We start from the raw sequence: 10469 nt of genomic DNA, 5'->3' as shown, positions 1-10469 counted from the left end.
GCGGGAGTGTACACTACACTGGAGACACACAGTCAACAGTGTGAGGCGGGAGTGTACACTACACTGGAGACACACAGCCAACAGTGTGAGGCGGGAGTGTACACTACACTGGAGACACACAGTCAACAGTGTGAGGCGGGAGTGTACACTACACTGGAGACACACAGTCAACAGTGTGAGACGGGAGTGTACACTACACTGGAGACACACAGTCAACAGTGTGAGGCGGGAGTGTACACTACACTGGAGACACACAGTCAACAGTGTGAGACGGGAGTGTACACTACACTGGAGACACACAGTCAACAGTGTGAGGCGGGAGTGTACACTACACTGGAGACACACAGTCAACAGTGTGAGACGGGAGTGTACACTACACTGGAGACACACAGTCAACAGTGTGAGACGGGAGTGTACACTACACTGGAGACACACAGTCAACAGTGTGAGGCGGGAGTGTACACTACACTGGAGACACACAGTCAACAGTGTGAGACGGGAGTGTACACTACACTGGAGACACACAGTCAACAGTGTGAGGCGGGAGTGTACACTACACTGGAGACACACAGTCAACAGTGTGAGACGGGAGTGTACACTACACTGGAGACAGTCAACAGTGTAAGACGGGAGTGTACACTACACTGGAGACACACAGTCAACAGTGTGAGACGGGAGTGTACACTACACTGGAGACACACAGCCAACAGTGTGAGACGGGAGTGTACACTACACTGGAGACACACAGTCAACAGTGTGAGGCGGGAGTGTAAACTACACTGGAGACAGTCAACAGTGTGAGACGGGAGTGTACACTATACTGGAGACACAACATGATGTACATGTGAGAAACAGGGAGGAATATTTCCATACTGGTCCAAGAATACAGAAATGTAACGGAGACACCAGCAATGCTCGTGTCTTACACAGTTGTAACTAAGGTCATCTCATGCACGGGAACAAAGTAGAAACGATCAACAGTGAATCAAGCAGGGATGGACGCCACTGCTTTGAATCATAACTTAACTACCACTTCCAACACCGTAGAACAAAGGGCTGACTAATACATCATCTTAAACATTTTCCACTTATGATGCTACTTCACAATGATTCCTTACTTCCACGTGACACGACAGTTTGGTGACATACGCCTTCACTTGACCTTCTTTAATAACATCCTCATTTGTATATACTCTATTATTCTGTTTGTCTCATTCTCTTGTATCATTTGCAGTGATTAAAGTCCCAGGACCTAAACATATTCATTAAGGTCCCTCTCATCCACTCTAAAGCATTTACAGTATGTACAGTTATGTAAAAATGTTCGAATAGAAATTAAATATGGCAGTGAACAACATTTATATTTAGAAAATAGTTTATAAAACACTCAATTCTAAGAGTGATAACACACTCCTTCAAATAAGAGATCTACAGTAAGATCTTTACTAAGTGGAGATTCGTGAAGGTTTTATTGTCTGGTATATTCCTAGAGACAAGGTAACTTCCTCAGGCTACTCACCCTTCTTCTGAAATGGCAGAATGCCTCAGCACCTAGGTTACCAGACCGAGTGTGGAGCTTACCAATAGAGAAGTCTGGCCAACCATGCTTCCAGCTGGCTAAGATGACACGCAGCATAATGGTCATGCATGGCTGCATGTGTCGAGCTCAGGACAAGTGCTCCTTAACAGAGCCACGAAGGTCCACCTTTGCGCTCAGAGCACGTAGTAGTTTCAGGGTCAGGTACAGAGGTGCCATGTTCTGGCGCAGAAATGCCAGGGACGGGCGGAGGGATGCCAGGGACCGGCTCAGGGGGTGCCAGCCAGCGCATTAGCATATCAATTGGCTGGCAGTGGCCGTCCCAGACCCCTTCATCTTGCATGCAATGACTTCATTTAACATAGAAACTTTTACACACCTCCTCACTTACCCGGGGGGGCACTCCTCCCCTCCCCCCACCCCCCCCCACCTCCCGGTAGAGGAGGAGAGGGACTAGGCATAACGAGGAGGAGATATAGAGAAGAGAGGAAAATGGACAGGCTGGAAAAAAGGAGATGAGGAGAGAGAGAGAGCGAGAGAGGGAGGGAGGGAGGGAGGAAGAGCAAGAAGGAGAGAAGACGATGACAAGAGGAAGAGACTAAAATCCACTGGCGAAGTCAGCCGTTAAACCCGCAGGGGAGAGGCCGCATAGCAGCAAGGGAATGGGAAGCACTTTTGATCCGAGGAAGGAGGAGGAGAAAGAGATAAGATCCAATTTCCTGGAACGAGAGCCTCTCACCAGCACCAGGTGGAGAGTGAAGGGAGAGACTGGAGTAGCAAGGGTGATTGAAAAGTAGAAAGTAGAAGAGATCAGGAGCCCAGAGGCTCGATAACATGGTAGATCTGAAGGTAGATGTTCCCCGACTACCTGTAGAACTTGTCACCTGTAGAACTTGTCACCTGTAGAACTTGTCACATGTAGAACTTGTCACCTGTAGAACTTGTCACCTGTAGAACTTGTCACCTGTAGAACTTGTCACCTGTAGAACTTGTCACCTGTAGAACTTGTCACCTGTAGAACTTGTCACCTGTAGAACTTGTCACCTGTAGAACTTGTCACCTGTAGAACTTGTCACCTGTAGAACTTGTCACCTGTAGAACTTGTCGCCTGTAGAACTTGTCACATGTAGAACTTGTCGCCTTTAGAACTTGTCGCCTGTAGAACTTGTCACCTGTAGAACTTGTCACCTGTAGAACTTGTCACCTGTAGAACTTGTCACCTGTAGAACTTTTCGCCTGTAGAACTTGTCACCTGTAGAACTTGTCGCCTTTAGAACTTGTCACCTGTAGAACTTGTCACCTGTAGAACTTGTCGCGTGTAGAAATTGTCGCCTGTAGAACCTGTCACCTGTAGAACTTGTCACCTGTAGAACTTGTCACCTGTAGAACTTGTCGCCTGTAGAAATTGTCGCCTTTAGAACCTGTCACCAGTAGAACTTGTCACCTGTAGAACTTATCGCCTGTAGAACTTGTCGCCTGTAAAACTTATCGCCTGTAGAGCTTGTCGCCTGTAGAACTTGTCGCCTGTAGAACTTGTCGCCTTTAGAACTTGTCACCTGTAGAACTTGTCACCTGTAGAACTTGTCACCTGTAGAACTTGTCGCCTGTAGAAATTGTCGCCTTTAGAACCTGTCACCTGTAGAACTTGTCACCTGTAGAACTTGTCGCCTGTAAAACTTATCGCCTGTAAAACTTGTCGCCTGTAGAACTTGTCGCCTGTAGAACTTGTCACCTGTAGAACTTGTCACCTGTAGAACTTGTCACCTGTAGAACTTGTCACCTGTAGAACTTGTCACCTGTAGAACTTGTCGCCTGTAGAACTTGTCACCTGTAGAACTTGTCACCTGTAGAACTTGTCACCTGTAGAACTTGTCGCCTGTAGAACTTGTCACCTGTAGAACTTGTCGCCTGTAGAACTTGTCACCTGTAGAATTTGTCACCTGTAGAACTTGTCACCTGTAGAACTTGTCACCTGTAGAACTTGTCGCCTGTAGAACTTGTCACCTGTAGAACTTGTCGCCTGTAGAAATTGTCGATTTTAGAATGTGTCACCTGTAGAACTTGTCACCTGTAGAACTTGTCACCTGTAGAACTTGTCGCCTGTAGAACTTGTCACCTGTAGAACTTGTCGCCTGTAGAAATTGTCGATTTTAGAATGTGTCACCTGTAGAACTTGTCACCTGTAGAACTTGTCGCCTGTAGAACTTGTCACCTGTAGAACTTGTCACCTGTAGAACTTGTCACCTGTAGAACTTGTCGCCTGTAGAACTTGTCACCTGTAGAACTTGTCTCCTGTAGAACTTGTCACCTGTAGAATTTGTCACCTGTAGAACTTGTCACCTGTAGAACTTGTCTCCTGTAGAACTTGTCACCTGTAGAACTTGTCGCCTGTAGAAATTGTCGATTTTAGAATGTGTCACCTGTAGAACTTGTCACCTGTAGAACTTGTCACCTGTAGAACTTGTCGCCTGTAGAACTTGTCACCTGTAGAACTTGTCGCCTGTAGAAATTGTCGATTTTAGAATGTGTCACCTGTAGAACTTGTCACCTGTAGAACTTGTCACCTGTAGAACTTGTCACATGTAGAACTTGTCACCTGTAGAACTTGTCACCTGTAGAACTTGTCACCTGTAGAACTTGTCACATGTAGAACTTGTCACCTGGAGAACTTCTTACTCACCTGTTGAGCTTCTTATTAACTTACAGAGCTTCTCAAGTCAATGTAGAGCTTGTGAAGCTTCTTAACTAGGCTTCTTAACTAGGCTTCTTAACTAGGCTTCTTAACTAGGCTTTTTAACTAGGCTTAACTAGGCTGCATAACTAGGCTTAACTGGACTTAACTAGGCTTAACTAGGCTTCTTAACTAGGCTTAACTAAGCTTCTTAACTAGGCTTAACTAAGCTTCTTAACTAGGCTTAACTAAGCTTCTTAACTAGGTTTAACTAAGCTTCCTAACTAGGCTTAACTAGGCTTTTTAACTAGGTTTAACTAGGCTTCATAACTAGGCTTAACTAGACTTAACTAGGCTTCTTAACTAGGCTTAACTAAGCTTCTTAACTAGGCTTAACTAAGCTTCTTAAGTAGGCTTAACTAGGCTTCTTAACTAGGCTTAACTAAGCTTCTTAACTAGGTTTAACTAAGCTTCTTAACTAGGCTTAAGTACTCTTAACTAGGCTTAACTACGCTTAACTAGGCTTAACTACGCTTAACTAGGCTTAACTACGCTTAACTAGGCTTAACTACGCTTAACTAGGCTTAACTAGGCTTCTTAACCAGGTTTAACTAGGCTACTTAACTAGGCCTAACTAGGCTTCTTAACTAGAGGGGAAAATTTTAAATGGTTACCTGATTATTGTTTCCTTTCTCCAACTTCTCGATTTCCTTTGGGTACTAACTACAGAGCGCCTAGTCCGGTCGTCATGAAGTTCTTAGTGGCTGTGCATGACCACGTTCTACCTACCATCGGCTCGTGCATGATGCTCCTGTGATCAGAATTGTTGGTGACCTTCCCAGTGTTCTCCAGTGTTTGGGGTAGATTCTGAAACCCTCGGTTGTTTTTTTTTTCTTGTGTGTGTGGGTGAAACAGCGTGATGTTTCGACTCACGAAATCGTAATGACACGATTGCTAACAAGTCATGGTACGGGTGGGGGTTGAACTCGCGGCTGGTGAGTCGTAAAGCTTGCCGCGAGTTCGAACCCCAGCCGTACCGTGGTTCGTAATAACACGATTTGGAGAGTAATGATAGCGGGTTTGAGGGGACTTGAGCTAGAGTTCGTCACAGTCACGCTGGTTGTGGCGAACTCACCCCCCTAAACCTCCCACTCACCCTCCTATACCTCCCACTCACTCACCCTAAACCTCCCACTCACCCCCTCGACCTCCCACTCAACCCCTGAATCTCCCACTCACCTCCTGGACCTCCCACTCAACCCCTGAATCTCCCACTCACCTCCTGGACCTCCCACTCAATCCCTGAAGCTCCCATTCAACCCCTTAACCTCGCACTCGCTATCTAAGCCTCCCACTCAAAGCTCCCATTCAACCCCTAAACCTCGCACTCACTATTTAAGCCTCCCACTCACCCCTTGAACCTCCCACTCACCTCCTGAATCTCCCACTCACTCTCTGAACCTCCCACTCACTCCCTGAACCTCCCACTTGCCCAATGAGTCTCCCACTCACCCTGTGAACTTCCCACTCACCTCCTGAACCTCCCACTCACCCCACTCACCCCCTGAACCTTCCATTCACCCCCTGAACCTCTCACTCCCTGAGCCTCCCACACACCTACTAAACCTCCCACTCACCTTTTGAACATCTCACTCATCCCCTGAACCTCCCACTCACCATCTGAACCTCCCACTCACCCCATGAACATCCCAGTCGCCCTCTGAACCTCACACTCGCCACCTGAACCTCACACTCGCCCTCTGAACCTCCCAGTCGCCCCAGAACCTCCCAGTCGCCACCTGAACCTCACACTCTCCCCCTGAACTTCCCAGTCGCCCTCTGAACCTCACACTCGCCCCCTGAACCTCACACTCGCCCCCTGAACCTCACACTTACCCCCTGAACCTCTCACTCGCCCCCTGAACCTCCCAGTCGCCCCAGAACCTCCCAGTCGCCACCTGAACCTCACACTCACCCTCTGAACCTCCCAGTCGCCCCAGAACCTCCCAGTCGCCACCTGAACCTCACACTCTCCCCCGGAACCTCCCAGTCGCCCTCTGAACCTCACACTCGCCCCCTGAACCTCACACTCGCCCCCTGAACCTCACACTTACCCCCTGAACCTCTCACTCGCCCCCTGAACCTCCCAGTCGCCCCAGAACCTCCCAGTCGCCACCTGAACCTCACACTCGCCCTCTGAACCTCCCAGTCGCCCCAGAACCTCCCAGTCGCCACCTGAGCCTCACACTCTCCCCCTGAACCTCCCAGTCGCCCTCTGAACCTCACACTCTCCCCCTGAACCTCACACTCGCCCCCTGAACCTCACACTCACCCCCTGAACCTCTCACTCGCCCCCTGAACCTCCCAGTCGCCCCAGAACCTCCCAGTCGCCACCTGAACCTCACACTCTCCCCCTGAACCTCCCAGTCGCCCCCTGAACTTCACACTCGCCCCCTGGACCTCCCAGTCGCCCCCTGAACGTCCCAGTCGCCCCCTGAACCTCCCAGTCGCCCTCTGAACCTCTCAGTCGCCCCCTGAACCTCCCAGTCGCCCCTGAACCTCCCAGTCGCCCCTGAACCTCCCAATCGCTCCCTGAACCTCCCAGTCGCCCCCTGAACCTCCCAGTCGCCCCGAAACCTCCCAGTCGCCCCCTGAACCTCCCAGTCGCCCCCTTAACCTCCCAGTCGCCCCCTGAACCTCCCCGTCGCCCCTGAACCTCCCAGTCGCCCCTGAACCTCCCAGTCGCTCCCTGAACCTCCCAGTCGCCCCCGAACCTCCCAGTCGCCCCTGAACCTCCCAGTCGCCCCTGAACCTCACACTCACCCCCTGAACCTCCCAGTCGCCCCCTGAACCTCTCAGTCGCCCCTGAACCTCCCAGTCGCTCCCTGAACCTCACACTCGCCCCCTGAACCTCCCAGTCGCCCCCTGAACCTCCCAGTCGCCCCTGAACCTCCCAGTCGCCCCTGAACCTCACACTCGCCCCCTGAACCTCCCAGTCGCCCCCTGAACCTCCCAGTCGCCCCCTGAACCTCCCAGTCGCCCTGAACCTCCCAGTCGCCCCTGAACCTCACACTCACCCCCTGAACCTCACACTCGCCCTCTGAACCTCCCAGTCGCCCCCTGAACCTCCCAGTCGCCCTGAACCTCCCAGTCGCCCCTGAACCTCCCAGTCGCCCCCTGAACCTCCCAGTCGCCCTGAACCTCCCAGTCGCCCCTGAACCTCACACTCGCCCCCTGAACCTCCCAGTCGCCCCCTGAACCTCCCAGTCGCCCCCTGAACCTCCCAGTCGCCCCTGAACCTCACACTCGCCCCCTGAACCTCCCACTCATCCCCTAAACCCCAATCGAAACAGAAATGGATAAAGCCCGGTTATTCAGAGGCTGGAGAATCTTGTCGACAAGTTGGAATGGGAATCGGGATTTGCATAATAGGGAATGGGAATTTTGGAACTGAGATTGAGAATATTAGAGTGCCCATTGATGTGACTATGGTTGAACCCCATTGATGTACCCATGGTTGTACCCCATTGATGTGACTATGGTTGAACCCCATTGATGTACCCATGGTTGTACCCCATTGATGTGACTATGGTTGAACCCCATTGATGTACCCATGGTTGTACCCCATTGATGTGACTATGGTTGAACCCCATTGATGTACCCATGGTTGTACCCCATTGATGTGACTATGGTTGAACCCCATTGATGTACCCATGGTTGTACCCCATTGATGTGACTATGGTTGAACACCATTGATGTACCCATGGTTGTACCCCATTGATGTACCCATGGTTGTACCCCATTGATGTACCCATGGTTGTACCCCATTGATGTATCCATGGTTGTACTCCATTCATGTACCCGTAGTTGTAGCCAGTTGATGTACCCATGGTTGTGCCCCATTGATGTGCTTATAATTGTAGCCCATTGATGTGCCCATGGCTGTAGTCCATTGATGTACCCATGGTTCTAACCCAGTGATGTGTCCATGATTTTAGCCCTTTGATGTGCCCATGGTTTTAGCCCATTGATGTACCCATGGTTGTAGCCCATTCTTGCTCCCATGATTGTATCCATTGATGTACCCATGGTTGTAGCACACTGATGTACCCAAGGTTGTAGCCAATTGGTGCACCCATGGTTGTAGCCAATTGGTGTACCCATGGTTGTATCCATTGATGTACCTATGGTTGTAGTTCATTGATGTACCCATGGTTGTAGCCCACTGATGTACCCATGGTTGTAGCCCACTGATGTACCCATGGTTGTAGCCCACTGATGTTCCCATGGTTGTATCCATTGATGTACCCATGGTTGTAGCCAGTTGGTGCACCCATGGTTGTATCCACTGATGTACCTATGGTTGTAGTTCATTGATGTACCCATGGTTGTAGCCCACTGATGTACCCATGGTTGTAGCCCACTGATGTACCCATGGTTGTAGCCCACTGATGTACCCATGGTTGTAGTTCATTGATGTACCCATGGTTGTAGCCCACTGATGTACCCATGGTTGTAGCCCATTGATGTACCCATGGTTGTAGCCCACTGATGTACCCATGGTTGTAGCCCACTGATGTACCCATGGTTGTAGCCCATTGATGTACCCATGGTTGTAGCCCACTGATGTACCCATGGTTGTAGCCCACTGATGTTCCCATGGTTGTAGCCCATTGATGTACCCATGGTTGTAGCCCACTGATGTACCCATGGTTGTAGCCCACTGATGTTCCCATGGTTGTAGCCCATTGATGTACCCATGGTTGTAGCCCATTGATGTACCCATGGTTGTAGCTCACTGGTGTAATCATCAATGTAGTATATTGATGTAGCCATCAATGTAGTATATTGATGTAGACATCAATGTAGCAAATTGATGACCACGGCGGGTGGTATTCTCCTGTTAATTCCACGGCTTTTGAAAAAAATATAATCCCGATTGGATTTTGTTATGCAGTAAATTTGACAATAAAGGCTGCATTAACATGACATAAAATCCTCTTAAGTATTTATTTGCCAGAGTCGAGGATTTGTGCGATTTTTTTTTTGGGGGGGGATGAGAAAACTAAATTAAATTTTTATTAGATTTCCTGGGACCGATTTGTTTTAATAATTTTTATGCCTATATATTTATAAAATATATATATATATATATATATATATATATATATATATATATATATATATATATATATATATATATATATATATATATATATATATATATATATATATATATATATATATGTTATATGATGGAATAACAAATAAGTGTGGGGAGTGGCATGAAAGAATCAAAGAGGCATCACCACACAGCATAGCTCATACAGAAACCAAGCTCACAGGAATGATAATAGTTGCCATCTCTCCAACTGTATGTGAGATCCTGAGGAAAGACAGAGGGAACAGAGGGGGTGGAGGAGTGGCACAGCTCATCAAAGCCAATGGGATTTTGAGGAGCTGGAGAGAGGAGACAGAGGAGAAGCAAGAGACTACATAAGAGGAACACTTCAGTCTGGAGGTCCCAAGGTGGTAATTGCAGTGATGTATAACCCACCACAGAATAACAAGAGGCCAAGACAATAATATGATGAGAGTAACAAAGCAATGGCTGACACATGGGCTGAAGTGGCCAGAAGAGCCCATATGGGCAGAGCAAACCTACTGGTTGTGTGTGACTTCAACCATAAACAAGTAGACTGGGGAAACCTAGAGCCACTAGAGGGCCCAGAAATGTGGAGGGCTAAGATGTTGGTGGTACTGGAAAAACCTCATGCATCAACACATTAGGGACACTGCCAGAGAGAGAGAAGAAAAACCAGCAAGACTGGACCTATTATTCACCGTAAATAGTGCAGATATTGAGGACATCACATATGAAATTCCTCTCAGAGGTAATGATCATGTGGTTCTGAGCTTCAAATACATAATAGAGTTACTATTGGAGAACGAAGCAGGAAGGGCAGAGTGTAAGAAGCCAAACTAAGGGAGAGGGGATTACACAGGCTTGAGGAACTTCCTGCACGAGGTTCAGTGGGACAGAGAACTGGCAGGGAAATCAGTAAATGAAATGATGGAATATGTGACAACAATATGCAAGGCAGCAGAGGAGAGGTTTGTAGCCAAGGGCAATAGAAATAATGAGAAGGCCAGAACAAGCCCATGGTTCACCAGAGGTGTAGAGAGGCCAAAATTAAATGTGCTAGAGAATAGAAGAAGTATAGGAAGCAAAGAACCCAGAAGAATAGGGAGAGTAGTCGA

Source organism: Cherax quadricarinatus, chromosome 2 (genome assembly GCF_038502225.1).
Source record: "Cherax quadricarinatus isolate ZL_2023a chromosome 2, ASM3850222v1, whole genome shotgun sequence".
NCBI lineage: Eukaryota > Metazoa > Arthropoda > Malacostraca > Decapoda > Parastacidae > Cherax > Cherax quadricarinatus.
The sequence above is the reverse complement of the archived record's forward strand: the minus strand, read 5'-3'. Positions refer to the sequence as shown.